The sequence below is a fragment of the Hippopotamus amphibius genome, chromosome 16 (assembly GCF_030028045.1).
Source record: "Hippopotamus amphibius kiboko isolate mHipAmp2 chromosome 16, mHipAmp2.hap2, whole genome shotgun sequence".
NCBI lineage: Eukaryota > Metazoa > Chordata > Mammalia > Artiodactyla > Hippopotamidae > Hippopotamus > Hippopotamus amphibius.
In genome coordinates this window covers 61,794,675-61,811,983 of record NC_080201.1, presented here as the reverse complement: position 1 = coordinate 61,811,983, position 17,309 = coordinate 61,794,675, and the positions used below count along the sequence as shown (strand labels likewise).

Genomic DNA, 17,309 nt, shown 5'->3' with positions numbered 1-17,309 from the left:
CTTTGTGATGTAGTTTTTATTGCTCTATATGTGCTAAAACTTGTGACATATAGCACAAGCTCAGTATATATCCATTATATCAAATTCATTCATTATATCCTCCTAATTATTGAATCCTTAATACAGTTCATGTGCTTTACCTGACAATGATTGTGTCGTGGTCTGAGCGCGGGTTGGAAAAGAATTCCAGACACAAGGCAGAAGGCAAGGAAGATAGAGTTTATTAGAGAGAAGGGACGCTGCAAGAACAGCTGGCCGACTTCCTGGTAGCCAGAGAAAGTCGACCCTGAGCATGGGTTGTTTGCCTGCTTTTATGGCCAGGGAACCTGCAGTTATCTGCTGACTGGGCAGAGAATGTATACTTTCAGTGTGCTGAGCAGGAGAAAAATGGAGCAAATATCTTTCCTTATATGGGATGGGCAAGGGACATGGCATGCTGCTTGGGAAAGTTTTGGGACATTGCAATTGCTGCATTGTACAGAGTGATTGGCCCTTTGAGTCTATCTTGTTCTTTGTCCTTGGAGCACACCACAAATTGAAAGACATTTTTTTAAAAAATAATAAGTTTATTTATTTATATGTTTGGCTGCATTGGGTCTTTGTTGCTGTGCACGGGCTTTCTCTCGTTGCAGCGAGTGGGGGCTCCTCTTCATTGTGATGCATGGGCTTCTCATTGCGGTGGCTTCTCTTGTTGCGTCGCACGGGCTCTAGGCGCGAAAGCTTAGTTGCCTGTGGCATCTTCCTGGACCAGGGCTCGAACCCATGTCCCCTGCGTTGGCTGGTGGATTCTTCACCACTGTGCCACCTGGGGAGTCCTGAAAGACATTTCTTAATTTTTTTTTGTTGTTGTTGTTGTTGTTCTATGGATGAGGGATTGCTGGCTTCATCTTTTGATTTTGTAAACGACAGACCACTGGATATTTCAGGGGTTCGACGTCCCTGCATATATAAAGCTGTCCTGCGACTTTCACCTCAGGAGCCTCCTCTTCAGCTCCCCTGCGGCTGATGAGCAACCCCCCCCACCCCCACACAGCAGACTCACTTCCTCGTGCTGGGGACGTGGCAGTCCACCCTCTGTCTTCCAAACAGGCTAACTAGGACCAGCACTTGAGAGAGAACATTCTACCTGCTAGAAATCCCCAAATTCTACCTTGTCCTCTTTCTTTGTCTTTTTTCCTGACTCAGTCAGCTCTGACTTGAATTATAGGTAACACCTTCTGACGTGCTTTCAGTGCACAGTTTGCTCCCCCAACCAGATCGGCCCGTTTTACCTGCAAGTCTATTTTGTTGTTGTTGTTGTTGTTTGGCCGTGCCTCGGGACATGCAGGATCTTAGTTCCCCAACTAGGAGTTGAAGCTGTGCCCCCTGCAGGACTAGCCTGGAAACCTGCTTCTTAGCCTTCTTCCCAGATTACTTGGTTTTCAGCACACTTTTATATCTTGTCAGAACAAAGAACATTAAACAAGTCAGGGTTACATTTCTACAAGGTTTCAAAACGCACACACACACACACACACACAAAACCAAAAACAGCCCAGCATGTATCCAGCAAGTCAGCATGGCCTTGGCACCTGGGAAGGGAGTCTTATCATCAAAGGAGAACCAGCTGCGCCCTTTTCTTTAATAATGAAAGCAGATGTACAATGTATGTTTGATAGGTCACAAACAGGCTATTTTAGTTAACATCAAATTCAAGTTAACTCATGTGTAAGCCAGAATGACTTCCCTATGTCTCAATATGTGAAAGCTGCTTTTGAATCTTGTCCACGTGAGTCTCTGGAACTAAGCACAGTGTTAAGTTGGCCTCCTGGAAGAACAGGGAATAGAATCGGAAATGCTGTTAAGTAGGGTGTCAGTATGAAACAGCCCATTCTACAGAGGCAGAGTTTTTGTTTACGTTTTTTTGGGGGTTTCGTTGGTTTTTTTTTTCTGAAAAAAAGTATTTTTTAAAATTATTTTTCATTTTTATTTTATATTGGAGTATGGTTGATTAATGTGTTAGTTTCAGGTGTATAGCAAAGTGGTTCAGTTATACATATACATGTATCCATTCTTTGTCAAATTATTTTCCCATTTAAGTTATTATGGAATATTGAGCAGAGTTCCCTGTGCTACGTAGTTGGTCCTTGTTGGTTATTTTATATATAGCAGTGTGCACGTCAATACCAAATTCCCAATCTATCCCTCCCCCAACCCTCCCCCCCTTGTAACCATAAGGCCTTCTCTAAGTCTGTGAGTCTGTTTCTGTTTTGTAAATCATGTAAGCGCTATCATATGATATTTGTCTTTGTCTGACTTACTTCACTTAGTGTGATAATCTCTAGGTCCATCCATGTTGCTGCAAGTGGCATTATTCAGAGGCAGAGTTTCGTATATCACATTCTAGTTTGCATTGCTGCACAGACAGCTCCAATTCTTGTTTACTTAAACTGCTGAAGTTAAATCCAATTGCAGGAAACATTCCTCACCGAGATGCCAGTTTGCAGACCGCGGAATTGCTTCAGCCTCACTAGCAGGACTGGGGTGCAACCCACTGGCACAAATGACTTTTGACTTGTTAAGAGGAAAGCATCTTATTTTCATCATAAGTGTTTCACACAAGAGTAAGTTCTACAGTTAGAGACAGTAACTTTAAGCAGGAAGCAACACCGCACCATACAAAGCGGGACACTCAAGCAGCTCTAAACGCGATCGCTACGCCTTCCCAGAAGGGCCCAGGGACGCGCAGGCCCCGTCCACTTCCCCGCCTCCTCGCCCGCCTCCTCGCCCGCCTCCTCGCCCGCCTCCTCTCCCGCCTCCTCCCCCGCCTCCTCTCGGGTCTAGCGCGGACCCGGGGCCCAAGCCCCGCCCCTCGCGGCAGCGCTCCGCCCAGATCCCGCCCCCCGCCTCCCCGCCTCTAGCTGCGCGCGTGCGCAGCTTCCAACGGACCCGGAAGCGGAGAGCTCGGAGCGAAGGTCACACGGGAGAGCGTAAGTTTCTCCCTTCTAGCGTAAATTTGCGCTTCAGTCCCCCACCCCAACCCATCCTCAGGGTGTGGGAGTCACTACGGACCTTAAAATCCCAGCACCCGTCCCTCCGCCCCAAGTAAGTCCAGATGTCGCCGTCGCAAGTCAGGGGTCGTTTCCCTCTGGGTTTGAAATCGCTCTGAGGCTGGTTCGTCCCCTTGGCTTTTCTTTTCTTTTCCTTTCCGCTACGTTTTCCTGCTTAGAACCCTTTACTGACCTCCGCCCCCTCTGTAAAATCCTCTTCCGCGAATTGTATTCGCGCCCCCAGCCTCGCCCTCTCGGCCCCTGGAGGGCAGCGCCCGCCGCCCCGCTCCCCGCTCGTGGGACCCTGGAGAGCCCGCCCCACTCCCGAGACCCCCTCCGTCCCAGCGCCTCCGTCCTCGCGTCTCCCCGGGCCTCCCCTTCGTAGTCAGCCCTTCCCCTCACCCCGCGTGGGGGGTGGGGGTGACCTGGGCCAGCCATGTGACACCCCGTGTTCTTCGGTCCCACATTCCTCTGCGCTGGAAAATGTGCTTCCGCTAGGCAGGCATCCCATTCAGTGGACCTTACGGTAAATATGTGGGCGAGGGGGTTCAGGAAAAGCAGAGACGGAGCGGTTGACAGAGAAGTAGGAAAACTAAGATGAAAATAAGAATGAGTGAGAACAGATGGCACCGTAGAAGATGGGTGAGGGCCTGTTTCAGTGAGTTCTTGGTAAGGATGTCAGTGATCCTTCAGCAGTTGAAACCTAGTTTAATCAATCTAATATTGCGTTTTCTTCCCTTTTATGTGATCTGTTAAAACAGAGAGCTATGAGCTCTTAAGTAGGTGTTCCGCTCAAGTACTGCTTGCCTGCACTCTGTAAGTGAGGAAGGATGGGTTGGATTGACCTGGAACCTTCTTCCAACAGAGCCCCGCGGTTCATGATGAAGACGTTTGCTCAGAGCTTATTTCTAAGCTGACCCCTTACAGTGGTTTCCCAGGAGGGCCAACTTCTTGATCTCCATACTGCATGCCCAGTGTCCTTCAGTTTCACTATGCCTGTGCGCAGAGGTCTCTGTGCCTTTCAGCCCAGTTTGCTCATGGAGGAGAGGAGGGAAAATGTAGAAAGTAGAGGGGAGCCTGTAGGTGTCTGCCGGAGGGATATGGACGTGAAGTGTGGGCCTGTAGATGGGCCCAACGAATGGTGTGTGCACCCGTCCCAAGCATAGTTGTGGGATCACGGGCTGTGTGGAACTGTTGGCAAGAGATGGCGCAGTTCTGGCTGGAGCATCTGCAAGTGGGTTTATGGGTGTTCGTGGGCTGCATGGAATGGTTTGAGGTGCCATGGTGTCTTACCTCAGGTTTCATGGGACACAAATGCCGAGACTGAGATTTGCATGCATGGGTTTAATTGAGTAACTCATGATCACATCTGAGGAGGAATGAAGGCAGTGGATTTGGCAGAGAGAAATGTGTTCCTGCAATGTCATTAGAACCAAGGCATGAGCTGAGCCCACAGGGAGCTCTGTATGCAGGAGGATGGGTGCGTTGCTCCTAAGGGGTGCCTAGCGGGTGTCCCACAGAATCTCCCCCGCTCAGTGACTTCTGTAGGGCCTTTTGGGAGGGCAAGAATCATCATGCCTCCCATAGAGTAACTATAGGGAAAATCTCAGAAATCATTTTGTGGGTTACCTATGTGTTTTGAGGTATTTTAGGTTGTAGCTGAAGAAAGTTCCAGTAGTATTGTGGACGATAGAAAAGAGAATTTGGAGTGTTTTCTTCAAAGATATTGGGGTCTCGCTGGGAGATGTGCATCATTGGAGACATCTCTCTTAGTAGTTTTTGGAGATGACAGTGTTTGGGCTGAGGTCACTGAATGAAAGTATGGTGTCTTGGGTCTGCTGGGTCCTTGAGTGTCTTCATGTGTATTATCCCATCTAAATGCATGAGTTATTAGGGCTTGGAGTGTTTTGAGACTTTGTAAGTCTGTATGAGTCCAGAAAGGAAACACTGAGTCTTAAGCTGCAGATGGCAGAAAGATTTAATAGGGAGGACCTGCAGGGGATGGGTCTGTGGGCAGAACCTGTGAGGGGCCATAAGGCCCTGTGACTTGGGGAAAGATTGTTCCAGAATCAGGGGGCAGTCAACACAGTGGTGAGCTGAAGTACAAAGGCTCACCTCTGGGAAAATGCAGCTTCTACTTTCTTCCTACCAGGCCAGTGCTGGTTTCTCTACTGTCCTCTGCACATCTGTCCCAAACACTGCACACACACACCACACACACACAACCGTCACAGGGCAGCTGGGGAACAGCTGAGCAAGATGTTTTAAACTAAATGTGGAACCAGTGAGGAAGGACCCTATATTCTGAGGAGGGAGACAGGGAGGGGAGCCTTGTTTGGGGAGTTAGAGCCCTAGTACTTGCAGGAAAACTAGGAACTAGATGAGGGAAAAGCTCTGTTCGCATTCACCAGGTGACCCGGGGCTCAGCAGTTAGTAGAGTAGAATGGGGTGAGCTAATGGTGTCACGTGTTAGAAAGGATCTCGTCTTCCTACCCAGCACACACTCACCCTTCATGCACGTTTCTCCGTTGTCCCCTCTAGAGTGGCAGTGATGGTGGTTTGCCAAGTAGGTGACTTGAGGATGAAAAGTGTTTTCCCTCTTTGTACGCATTGCCTGCCTCAAATTTTCCAGCTTCCCCTCTACTGCTCTCTCCGACACCCACTTCCTGCTCTGCTTCTGCTGTTGGTTTCACCATCCCAGTAAACCCAGTCAAGTCAGGATTTGAGACTGTGAATGTTTAAGCTAATGTCATTGCAGAGTGAGAAATCTTAGATTCCAAGAACTTTTCTCCATTGAGGAGTCTAGGCAGCCAGGAGGTCTCTCTTTTTTTCTGCTGGTTTTAGGCTCTTTTACTTCTTTATTTTTTTTAATTTTTTTAAATTAAACAAAATTTTTATTGGTGTATAATTGATTTACAATGTTGTGTTAGTTTCAGGTGTACAGCAAAGTGAGTCAGTTATACGTATACATATATCCACTCTTTTTTTAGATTCTTTTCCCATATAGGTCATTACAGAGTATTTAGTAGAGTTCCCTGTGCTGTACAGCAGGTCCTTGTTACTTATCTATTTTATATGTAGTAGTGTAGGCTCTTTTATTTCCAAAGGGGGTCTGCTCAGCCTTGGCTCCACCCGCCTCTTCTGTTCCTGGGCAGCTCCCTCCTCACTTTCCAGGGCAAAGGACCCCTGCACACATCAGTCCCCCAAAGTGAAGACCATGCTGGAGCAGGTACTAGTGCAACTTTGTGTTCTCATTAATTTGCTGACTACACCTGGAGTACATACTCTATTCCAGGTTTTATTGCCTGCATCAGGGTAAACCAATGGAATACACTCCCCTACCATATCCAGGTTATTTTTAGATGATGGAGACAAGCACACCCTTGCAGTTTCTTACAGCCCTGCAAGTCAAATGCCCCAAAGCAAAGGACTGATGTTCTTTCTCTCACAGGCTCCCTACTTCCTTGCTCTCCCAGACATCCCATCACATCCAGCTCTGCCTCCTCTGTGCTGTCCCCGGGTGGCTCATCACAGCTGGAGAAAAACATTCACCCGTACTGCCTGGTCTCACTTCAAATTCCTGGCTCTGTTCCCTCCCATTCCCTGTGTGTCTGTGCCATAGCTCTCCTTTACAGGCCCTCATAAGTCCAATTCATCTTCTTCCGTCTTTTCTCTCCAACACCCTGTTTCTTCTTCATTGAGCCCCTGGAGCGAAGGGAGGCGGTCTCCTCCAGCTGGCTCACCATCTGCCCCAGGGCCTGGGTTCTCTCCTCAGTACCGACTGTGAACAGGCTGTCCCCGCTCCTGGCTGTCGCTGACCCTGCGGTTGTGCCCTTGTTGGCAGCTCCACTCTGTGTCAGGACGGCAGGGCATCCTTCCTCCATTGCATCCTGTATTTCCATTTTAGGGGTTTATTTTCATCAGCATACACAACTGGTGGTGTTGTCTGTCTTACACACAAAGACCAACACACACACACACACACACACACACACACACACACGCACCAAAACCTTTTTATGTGCTCTGTCATCTTCAAAACAATGCATTCTTAATTAACTACATTTTTCCCGTTACTAAGTCCCCCTTTTCTATGCTCTATTTCAGAGCGCAGTGTACTAAAAACTTGTTTATACTGTCTCCAATTCTTCGTTCGAATTCTGTGAATCCCACCCAATCAAGGCTTCACATCCACCATTGCCTTATTTTCTTTGTTTTCTTTTTTTTTCCCCTTAATTTTTATCTTTAGCTGCGTCGGGTCTTAGTTGCAGCAGGCAGGATGTTTCGTCGTGGTGTACGGGCTTTTTGCTGCTGCACGTGGACTTCTCTGTAGTTGTTGCGTGCGGGTTTTCTATTCTCTAGTTGTGGCGCATGGGCTTCAGGGCTCAGGGGCTCTGTAGTTTGCAGCATGCGGGCTCTCTAGTTGAGGCGCGAGGGCTCAGTAATTGTGGTGCATGGGCTTAGCTGCCCCGCAGCATATGGGATCTTAGTTCCTCCACCAGGGGTCGAACCATCGTCCCCTGCATTGCAGGACAGATTCTTTACCACTGGACCACCAGGGAAGTCCCTCCCCTGATACTGTCTTTTCCAGGGTCACCAATGACCTCCTCATCTCTCAGTTCAATCATTTGTTTCCTCGTCTCATCTTGCTTGTCGTTTCAGCAGCATGTTGTACAGTGACTTGCTCCTTCTTCCTTGAAAGACTGATTTTTCTCGGCTTTGAAGACTTCCCATTAACCTTTAAAAATCTCTTTGCTTCAGTTTTCTTTTCCTCCCTGTTCACTTCTCCCTGTCCTCTGACGTGTTTTTCTGAACACCCTGGTCTCTGAATGGGGGAGCGTCCAAAGTTTTAGTCCTTGAACCTCTTCTCTTGTCTACACCCGCTGCCTTTCCTCCTCATGTCTTCTTAGGATTTTTCACCACCACCTACACGTCTCCCAGTCTCCCCTCTCAAGCCCACTCTGAAGTCTGGAATCCTGTGTCCAGCTGTCTCCCCTCGACCTCTCTGCTGGGACATCTAACAGGCATCTCTGCCTTAATTTGCCCAAAACTGACTCCTTGAGCTCCCCAGCCGTGTTCCCCCTGCCATCAAACACATCTTGGTTAAGGGCAACACTGTCCTTCCTGGGGCTCTGATGAACATTTTGGTATGTATATAAAATAGTACATTATGTGTAATTGTTCTAAAATATAAGAAAAAAAGTTAGATGTTTACTTAAAATGAATGATGAAACATGTGGTTGCTAAAATTCTTTTGAGCTATGGAAGAAAAATGTCTGGAGACCAAGGCTCTTCCTCGCCAGCTTCCCCCCAGTGCCTCCCTGATCTCCCCTCCTGCTTGTCTTCTCCTCCTCGCCCTGCTCCAGCCACCCAAGGCTCCTTCCTTTCCCTGGGGTCAAGGTTACTACTGTCCCAGGGCCCTCACAGGGGCTGTCCCTCAGACCCAGGTGGCAAACACGCTTCCTCCGGCAGGTCTTTGTTTTGATGTCAGCTTCTCACTGGAGCCTTCTCTCACCACCCCCCTCCCACTTAACAGGCCAGCCACCCCCCCACCCCCACCGATGGCCCATAACGCCTGCTCTGCTTGTTTCCTTCTGCTGCTTCCTCTTCCACTGGCTGAGTCCTCGGGAGAACCAGGCCCCAGGGGAGAGCAGAGCCACAAAACCGCTATTAGAAAATAGATAAGAATCAAAACATGAGAAGACCGTGCACAGCAAAGTAGGCCCGCTGGCCACAACTAGAGAAAGCCCTCCGGCCGCAACGAAGACCCAATGAGCCAAAAAAAGAAAAGAAAAAAAGAAAATAGATAAGAGATAACAGCTGCAGGCAAGGGTGGAGATAAAGGGAGTCCTCCGGCACTGTCTGTGGGACTGTAACTAGCACAGCAGTTATAGGCACTCAGTGTGGAGGTTTCTTCAAAAATTGAGAATAGGGCAGGCAGACCATCTAGCAAGCCCATTCTAGCTGTCGACGCAAAGGAAACAGAATCAGTATTTGGGAGGAGATAGCTGCACCCCTACGAGCATCCCTGCATTAGTCACAGCAGCTGAGGTGTAGAAACAACACGAAGGTCCAGTGACATAAATGCATAACAAAAATGTGTTACATATACGTACCATGAACTGTTATCATTCAGCCGTAAAAACGAAGGATCCTGCCATTTAGGGCACTGGATGAACGTGGGAGAACATCATGCTAAGGAAACTAAGCCAGACCGGGAAAGACATGTTGCGTGATCTCGCTTGTGTGTGGAAACGGAAAAAGTTTAACTCAGAGAACCAGAGCGTAGAATGGTGGTTACCAGGTTCTGGGAGTTGGTGAAAATGGGGAGCTGCTGGTCAAAGGGTTAAACTTTTCAGCTGTAAATGAGTAAGTTCTGGGCAGCTAATGTGCAGCATGCAGACTGGAGTTAACTAGTGTATTTCTATATACTCGAATTTTGTGAACAGAGTAAACGTTAAGTGTTCTCACCACACGGACACAAAATGGTAATTGCGAGTTGATGGAAGTGTATTACTGGATTGTGATAATTATTTCACAGTGTACACATCTGTCCAATAATCACATTGTACACCTTATATTTACACCATTTTAACTTGACAAGTATCCCTCAGTAAAGCTGGGGAAAAAAAAGAAAGTGGGGGGGTGCTGGGCTTACCTCCTCTGAGTGGTGCTCAACCCAGGCCTCACATTAGATCCATGAGGCATTTTGCATATACGTGTTTTATACCCTCTGACCAGGGATTTCTTTTCATAGTGTCAGTGTGGGGTCCAACCTCAATAGTAATTGAGCTGCCCCAGGTGATTCCAACCTGGATCCATTCCTGAGGGCTGAGATCTGGGCTGCGGGTGAGGGGCTCTGCTCTGCATGGGGATGGATCAGGGCTGGTCTGTGACCTGAAGGGGACTGTGGGTCCAGCTGAGGTTCCTGATGCTGCTGTGTCCGTGAGGGCCTCACCAGGAGGGGAGCATGATCTGGAGGAAAGTGTGGGAAAACTCACCTGCTGGTCCCTCTGTGGGAGTTTACTGTCCTGAGTCCCTCCTGTGACAGTGGGCAGCTGAGGACTGTCTGTTCCACATGGTGAGGTCTTCCCTGTGTGTGTGGTTGTGGCACAGGAAGGGGGTATGTTGGTTCTAAGCATTAAACAGCATCTTTCCAACTTTCAGGGTCGACCTCTAAAGACTCCTGTTGCCTGAGGAGGAAACTCAGAAGAGGAGGAAGAGGAAATAAAAGTCTGGAATGGCTCTTTCTCGGGTAAAGTTATATTGTCAGGTGACTGTTTTGTCTGTCCTTCCACAATACCCTTCTTTGGACTCGCAAATCTTCTCTGATGCTTAAGTTTGTTCTTGTGCAGTCTAAGTGTTATTTTTTTCAGTATTCTTTTCTGTCATGATTTTTAATTATCCAAGAAATTTTCAGCTCTACTATTTTGGTAATTTTTTCCTTAATCTGTTATTTTTATGTATACCACTAATAACCTTTCCAATTTTGAATCAATATTTTATTAGTGGAGTAAACAAACTGTCTGACTTTTGTTAATAGCTACATGTCTAAATTTATTTATTTTAATTAATTAATTTTTATTTATTGGCTGTGTTGGGTCTTTTGATGCTGCTCGCAGGCTTTCTGTACTTGCGTAGAGCAGGGGCTACTCTTCGTTGTGGTGCGCAGGCTTCTCATTGCAATGGCTTTTCTTGTTATCAGCATGGGCTCTAGGCACGTGGGCTTCAGTAGTTGTGGAGCGTGGGCTCAGTAGTTGTGGCTCTCGGGCTCTAGAGTGCAGGCTCAGTAGTTGTGGTGCAGGGGCTTAGTTGCTCCGTGGCATGTGGGATCTTCCTGGACCAGAGACCAAACCCATGTCCTCTGCATTGGCAGGCGGATTCTTAACCACTGAGCCACCAAGGAAGCTGTACATATCTCAATTTAAATGGATAAAATTACATTTGTATTTTTGAGTATATGTATTTTATAGACATTAAAAGTATTGTATAGTTGTTCACGTTTGTATGGTTTTTTACTAACCTACTAGAGAATAATGTTGACAAACTACATTAAGTACGATTAGTAAATTTTCGTTGTCCCAGAGATGCTGAAATACATTGAATAAAAATGATAATTTAAAATCGCATTCAGGGACTCTTCCCTGGTGGTCCACTGGTTAGGACTTCATGCTTCCAATGCAGAGTGTGTGGGTTCGATCCCTGGCTTGGGAACTAAGATCCCACATGCTGCACAGCACGGCCAACAAATGAAGAAAATAAATAAGTAAATAATTGTCCAAAATACGTTGAGGTAGTTACTCTCATTGTAGTGAATTGTGTGTTTACATGTGTGTGCATGAGTGCATGGATGTGCAAGCCCATGGCTTTTATAAAATATCATTTTATAAATGTTTTACATTTTCTAGCAGTTGAAATTACATCTTAATTCTCGTTTACACTATCACATTAATAATTCAAATAGTAGCAAAAATGGTAACGTGTGGATGCGCATGTATTTACAGTATGTATTTATATATAATGACTTCTTAAGCATTTGCACATTGTTTACCTTGTACGCGTTTCAGGTTTTTTCAGGGATCCCTCTGTCAGTGTACTTTTAATGCTCTACTTAGCTATTTGATTGTTTAGGTTCAGTTCTAAAGTTCACCTGAGTTCATATGTTTGCTGTTTCATATCTTAGCTGTTTGATCAGAGGCGAGTTCCTTAAGCGCATCTGTGACACAGTTTTCTCTTCTGTAAAGTGGGAACAGAGCTTTCTCTAATGAGCTATTATGCTGATAACAAGTTACTACATATAAAGTATTGAGTAGTACTGAGCACATAGGAGGCGTTCAAACACTTTTCGTCATCGCTGTTCTTAATCCTCACCACAATTTTAAGATCCCGACCTTTCTGTAAAGCCAAAGTGGACTTTGTCGTCTCTGAAGACACCACTCATGCCCTAGTCCATTTGCATATTGAATATCACTCAGTGTGTAGAACATAATATCTGACACTCCCGTGTAGACAACCTGTGTTGCATTTTAACTTGTATGTTTTGTGTATCATCTACAAAAATCAGTAATGCACACTGACTTGGAGGATATCGTAATCTCTTATGGAAACAAAGAAACTAAAATTTCAGGCAGGTAACTTGCTCATCGAATCTGTCAGAACACACTGTTCAACCCAGTTGATCCTCTCTCTTCTCATTTTGTGTGAGGATAAGAACTCTCCTGGTGGCCCCCTGGTGAGATGTGTTTTTGTTTCAGGGACAGTTGACCTTTGAGGATGTGGCCATCAGATTCTCCCAGGAGGAGTGGGAATGCCTGGACCCTGCTCAGAGGGCCTTGTACAGAGACGTGATGCTGGAGACCTACAGGAACCTGGTCTCTCTGGGTGAGGATAACTTCCCTCCAGACGTTGGGATCTGCCCTTAAGTATATTTGCATTTACCCCTCATGTGCCTCTTGGGAGCCCTTGTTTTGCTTTGAGTGATCTGAAAGCCTTGTTGACTAAGACATGAAAAGCTTTATGATTTGACATCAGGAGTTTAAAAGTGCTCTTCTTCAGGGATCTGCCCATTTCATGATATACTAGGAGTTGTTCCAGAGCTTAAGTATTTACAAAGCCCAATGGGAAACTTTTAAAATACCAAGTTCCCTGTTTTCTACCCCTGTGCTTTTGATTCTACCCAGTGCTTCTAGGAAGAGAGCTAGATGTCTGCATGTTGCACTGTTCCCTGTGCATTCAGGAGGAGGCCGTGGGTGAATTTGGGAAATGTTTCTCCAGACCCACCTGTCACGTCCCCACTCCTCAGCTGAACTGGGAGCTGGGATTCTGGAAGAACCACAGCTCTTCACATTTCTTACTTCTAATAAGCAGGATTTTCTGTTTCTGATCTAAATATTAGCTCCATCTTCTAATAAGCAGGATTTTCTGTTTCTGATCTAAATATTAGCTCCATCTTGAAGCAAGAGAATGAGCCCTGGACTGTGAAGAGTGACATGAAAATATCAAAAAACCTAACGAGTGGGAAAGTATCAAAGCGTGAACACAGGTCAGAGCTCAGAAGGGCAGAGAGGAAGCCACACCATTAATAGTGTTTGGGCAACTCTCCTTGAGTGGGGGATTTCTCTGGGAAAACAGAAGTTTATTTCTTGTGAGCTCTCAGAGGAAAATTTTCTCCTCCCTGGCTTAGCACTCCATCCTCCAACATGTAAAATTTGTCCTTTCTCCCTCCAGTGGGGCTGCAGCTCCAACACAGACAAAAGAGAAGTTTTTATCGTGATCTACACTCCATCATCTGGCTCCTGTGAACTCTTCGGTTCCTTGACTTTGAAGAGCATGGGGTGGGCTGTTTCAAAGGGGTCTCTTTTCCCCTTGGCCTCTCATTTTGTTCTTGATTCCATCAGATGCTCAGTTCTTAGTCCATCTAAGGGTAGAGCACATGGTCCCATCTCAAGATCCTACAGTATCTGACCCCACCTCTTGCATTGCTCTACCTACTCAGGCAATATAGATGCTTCCTGATTTCAGTTTCTCTTAAGGTTGCATGACTTTGTCTCTGAAACTTGCTTTCGAAATACACAGTCCTAGGGTCTGAAATTTTATTCTGTTTTTTTGCTGTGATCATCCCCTTTAGGTAACAGATAATTTCTGGTGGACTCTCCTATGGAGTGGGTTTACTTGGTAACAATATTCGTGGTGGAGAACACTTTCACTCATGTCTTGCAATGTTATCCTGCTACCTAAGAAGCACCACTTCAAGCCACTTTAGTAGAGCTGTCAGCATGTCCCAGGGTACTGAGATGGAGGGTATCAGGAGAGCCTGACTGATAAGGGTTTTCAATAATCTTTCCAATTCGGAGGAGTGTCACGAAAGCACCTCTCAGGGGCACTGAGACAGTGGTGTTCACATAGCGAATGATCATCCCCTTTGCACCACAATGAATAATACATGAATTTCTACTAGGAACAACATTTTTCATGTTCATATCCACATATCTCTGAGGCTGTTGACTAAACTATTTTTTTTTAATTTATTTATTGGCTGTGTTGGGTCTTTGTTGCTGCATACAGGCTTTCTTTAGTTGTGGCGAGCGGGGGCTCCTCTTCATTGTGGTGCATGGGCCTCTTATTACAGTGGCTTCTCTTGTTGTGGAACACGGGCTCTAGGCTCGTGGGCTTCAGTAGTTGTGGCGCACGGGCTTAGTTGCTCCATAGCACGTGGGATTTTCCCGGAGCAGGGCTCGAACCCGTGTCCCCTGCATTGGCAGGCGGATTCTTAACCACTGTGCCACCAGGGAAGTCCCTGTTGACTGAACTATTGTCCATACCACAGTTTTTATCCCATGTGTGCCATTGTTCATTCTACCTCAACACATTTTTTTTTTTTTAATTTTATTTATCTATTTATTATTTTTTTGGGGGTACACCAGGTTCAATCATCTGTTTTTATACACATATCCCCATATTCCCTCCCTTCCTTGACTCCCACCCCCAACACATATTATTTTGAAGCAACGTAGTGAAGGAGGTTATGAAGCTGAATGAGGCCTTCAGTGAAGTACTGTAATTTGTTGTGTTTAAGCCACTGCTGTTTTCACCTTGTACATTTCTGTGCGTTACAGTGAACTTGGTTTTTGTTTATTTCATCATCAGGTCCCTATTTTGGAGGATATTCTTTGTGTTCTTTGTTTCATATTTGCAATGTGTGGGAGGGGGAGTTGGGGGGTGGACTTTTTTTCTATATTTTACAGTATTTCCTCCTTTAGAGTTGGGGGTTATGGCTCAGTGGCTGTTTCCCTAAATCCTACACTTTGTCCAGAAAATTTTGAAAATATATTCTCATTAATTCTTTCTACTTCTTTTCACCTTAGTACCAAATATTAAGTTAAATTTATTATAACAGTTTTTAAGTTGGGATTTTTAATATCTTGAGAAGGTAGATATTTTTACTGTCACTCTCTTAATCCCAGAAATACCATTAAATTGACGTGCCATAATTTGTTATATAAAATTCATTGCTTTTTCTATTGTATGTTTTCAATTTTCTATACATAACATCTTGAATTTTGTGTAAATTTCCCTGAGTTTTTATTTTGGGGCACGGCTGCTATATTCTGATAATTATGCTCCCTGTCTAGATTCATCACGTCCATGTTGATATACTGAATTAATACTTATATACGCCATTGTGTTTTATAGAAAACTTAGCCCATTTCTTGCACTTCATGAACTTCTTCTCCACTGTTGTTTCTAACACCTGTGTTTCCTGCAAAACTTCTAACATTCTGGAAATTGCGTTTTTGTTTTTTTTTTTTATTTTATTGACGTATAGTTGATTTACAATGTCGTGTTAGTTTCTGGTGTACAGCAAATTGATTTAGTTATACATGTATATGATAGTTTGCATCTGCTAATCCCAAACTCCCAATCCATCCCTCCCTCCTCCCCCTCTGGAAATTGGCGTTCTTGAGTGAATGCAAGAAGACCGTTTTGTTCCCCATCTTCCTTTCTGTGAACTTCATATAAAGTGCACCTGGCTCCTGCTGTCTGTCCTGCGGGTGCTGTGCTGTTGTTCTCAGGCTTATTTGCTGTGTGTGCTGCTCACCACCTCTCTGCACATCGATCTGCTCCATTGGTCTCCACGCCACAGCCAGAAAATGTTTCTGCCCGAAACTGCTGCTACTACAGCGCCCATTAATGCAAGTCCTTCCGCACAAGGGTCATCTGCTTATTTTCTCCACAAGGTTACTTCTGTTCTCCTGATGATATTTATGAAGTCCAGTTTGTTAATGTTAGGTATATTGCACATTACAGATTGATTCATATTGATTATGTATCTACTAATACATAGTATTAATAGTAGGAGCACCCCGACCTCATGCTTCTTTTTTTTTTAATTAATTAATTTATTTATATATTTATTGGCTGCGTTGAGTCTTCGTTGCTGCACACGGGCTTTCTCTAGTTGCGGTGAGTTGGGGGGCTACTCTTCATTATGGTGCACGGGCTCCTCCTTGCGGTGGCTTCTCTTGTTGCAGAGCATGGGCTCTAGGCACGTGTGGGCTTCAGTAGTTGCAGCACAGAGGCTCAACAGTTACGGCTCACAGGCTGTTAGAGTGCAGGCTCAGTAGTTGTGGAGCATGGGCTTAGTTGCTCCGAGGCATGTGGTATCTTCCTGGGGCAGGGATCAAACCCGTGTCCTCTGCATTGGCAGGCAGATTCTTTTTTTTTTTTTTTTAATTAATTTATTATTTATTTATTTATTTTATTGGCTGTGTTGGGTCTTTTTTTGCTGTACACAGGCTTTCTTTAGTTGCAGCAAGTGGGGGCTACTCTTCATTGTGGTGCATGGGCTCCTCATTGCTGTGGCTTCTCTTATTGCAGAGCACAGGCTCTACGCAGGTGGGCTCCAGTAGTTGCAGCACATGGGCTCAATAGTTGTGGCTCATGGGCTCTAAAGCGCAGGCTCAATAGTTGTGGCGCATGGGCTTAGTTGCTCCGCGACATGTGGGGTCTTCCTGGAGCAGGGATTGAACCCATGTTCCCTGCATTGGCAGGCAGATTCTTGACCACTGTACCACCTAGGAAGCCCCAGCAGGCAGATTCTTAACCACTGCGCCACCTAGGAAGCCCAATGTTTCTTTTTTTGTTGTGTCAGATACCTTTCATCGTGTTTTAGAAGAGGTCAAATATACCACCTTCTTGTTTGAATATAGATTCAGTTGATGACAATGGGTATTTAAACTCAGTTGATTTCTCTGTATTATCCCCACCTCAGCAACCCCCAGCAAACACCATTCTGCATGAATGAAATTGACTATTTTTAATACCTCAGATAAGTGGACTCATATAGTATTTTTTGTGACTAGTTTATTTCATTTAATATAATATCCTCAAGGTTCATCCTTATTGTAGCAAATGATAGGATTTGAGTCTTTTGGGTTTTTTGGCTGAATAATCACCTTCTTTTTGTGCATTCCTCTGTCAGTGGACATTTGGGTCGCTTCCACCTCTTAGCTATTGTGAATAATGCATCTGTGAACACTGGTATGCAAATCTCTCTTCAGATCCTGCTTTCAATTTCTTTGTTACATATACCGGGAAATGGAATTGTTAGATCAGAGGTCTCTTAGTCAGTTTCAACTCCTGTCACAGAGTTCCATAAACCGGGTGGCTTATTAACAACAGAAATCTATTTCTTACAGTTCTGGAGGCTGGAAGTCTGAGATCGGGGTGCCAGTGTGGTTAGGTTCCAAGGAGGACCCTCTTCCCTTTTCTGGCACAGAC

The 17,309-nt window shown here is 45.4% G+C and overlaps 1 protein-coding gene and 1 pseudogene across 1 annotated transcript in view; one reads left to right on the top strand and one right to left on the bottom strand.

Moving 5' to 3' along the window:
* LOC130838297 (zinc finger protein 208-like) overlaps positions 1-17,309 on the bottom strand; it is a 325,381-nt gene that overhangs the window by 134,432 nt on the left and 173,640 nt on the right.
* LOC130838298 (zinc finger protein 160-like) overlaps positions 1-17,309 on the top strand; it is a 51,698-nt pseudogene that overhangs the window by 20,816 nt on the left and 13,573 nt on the right.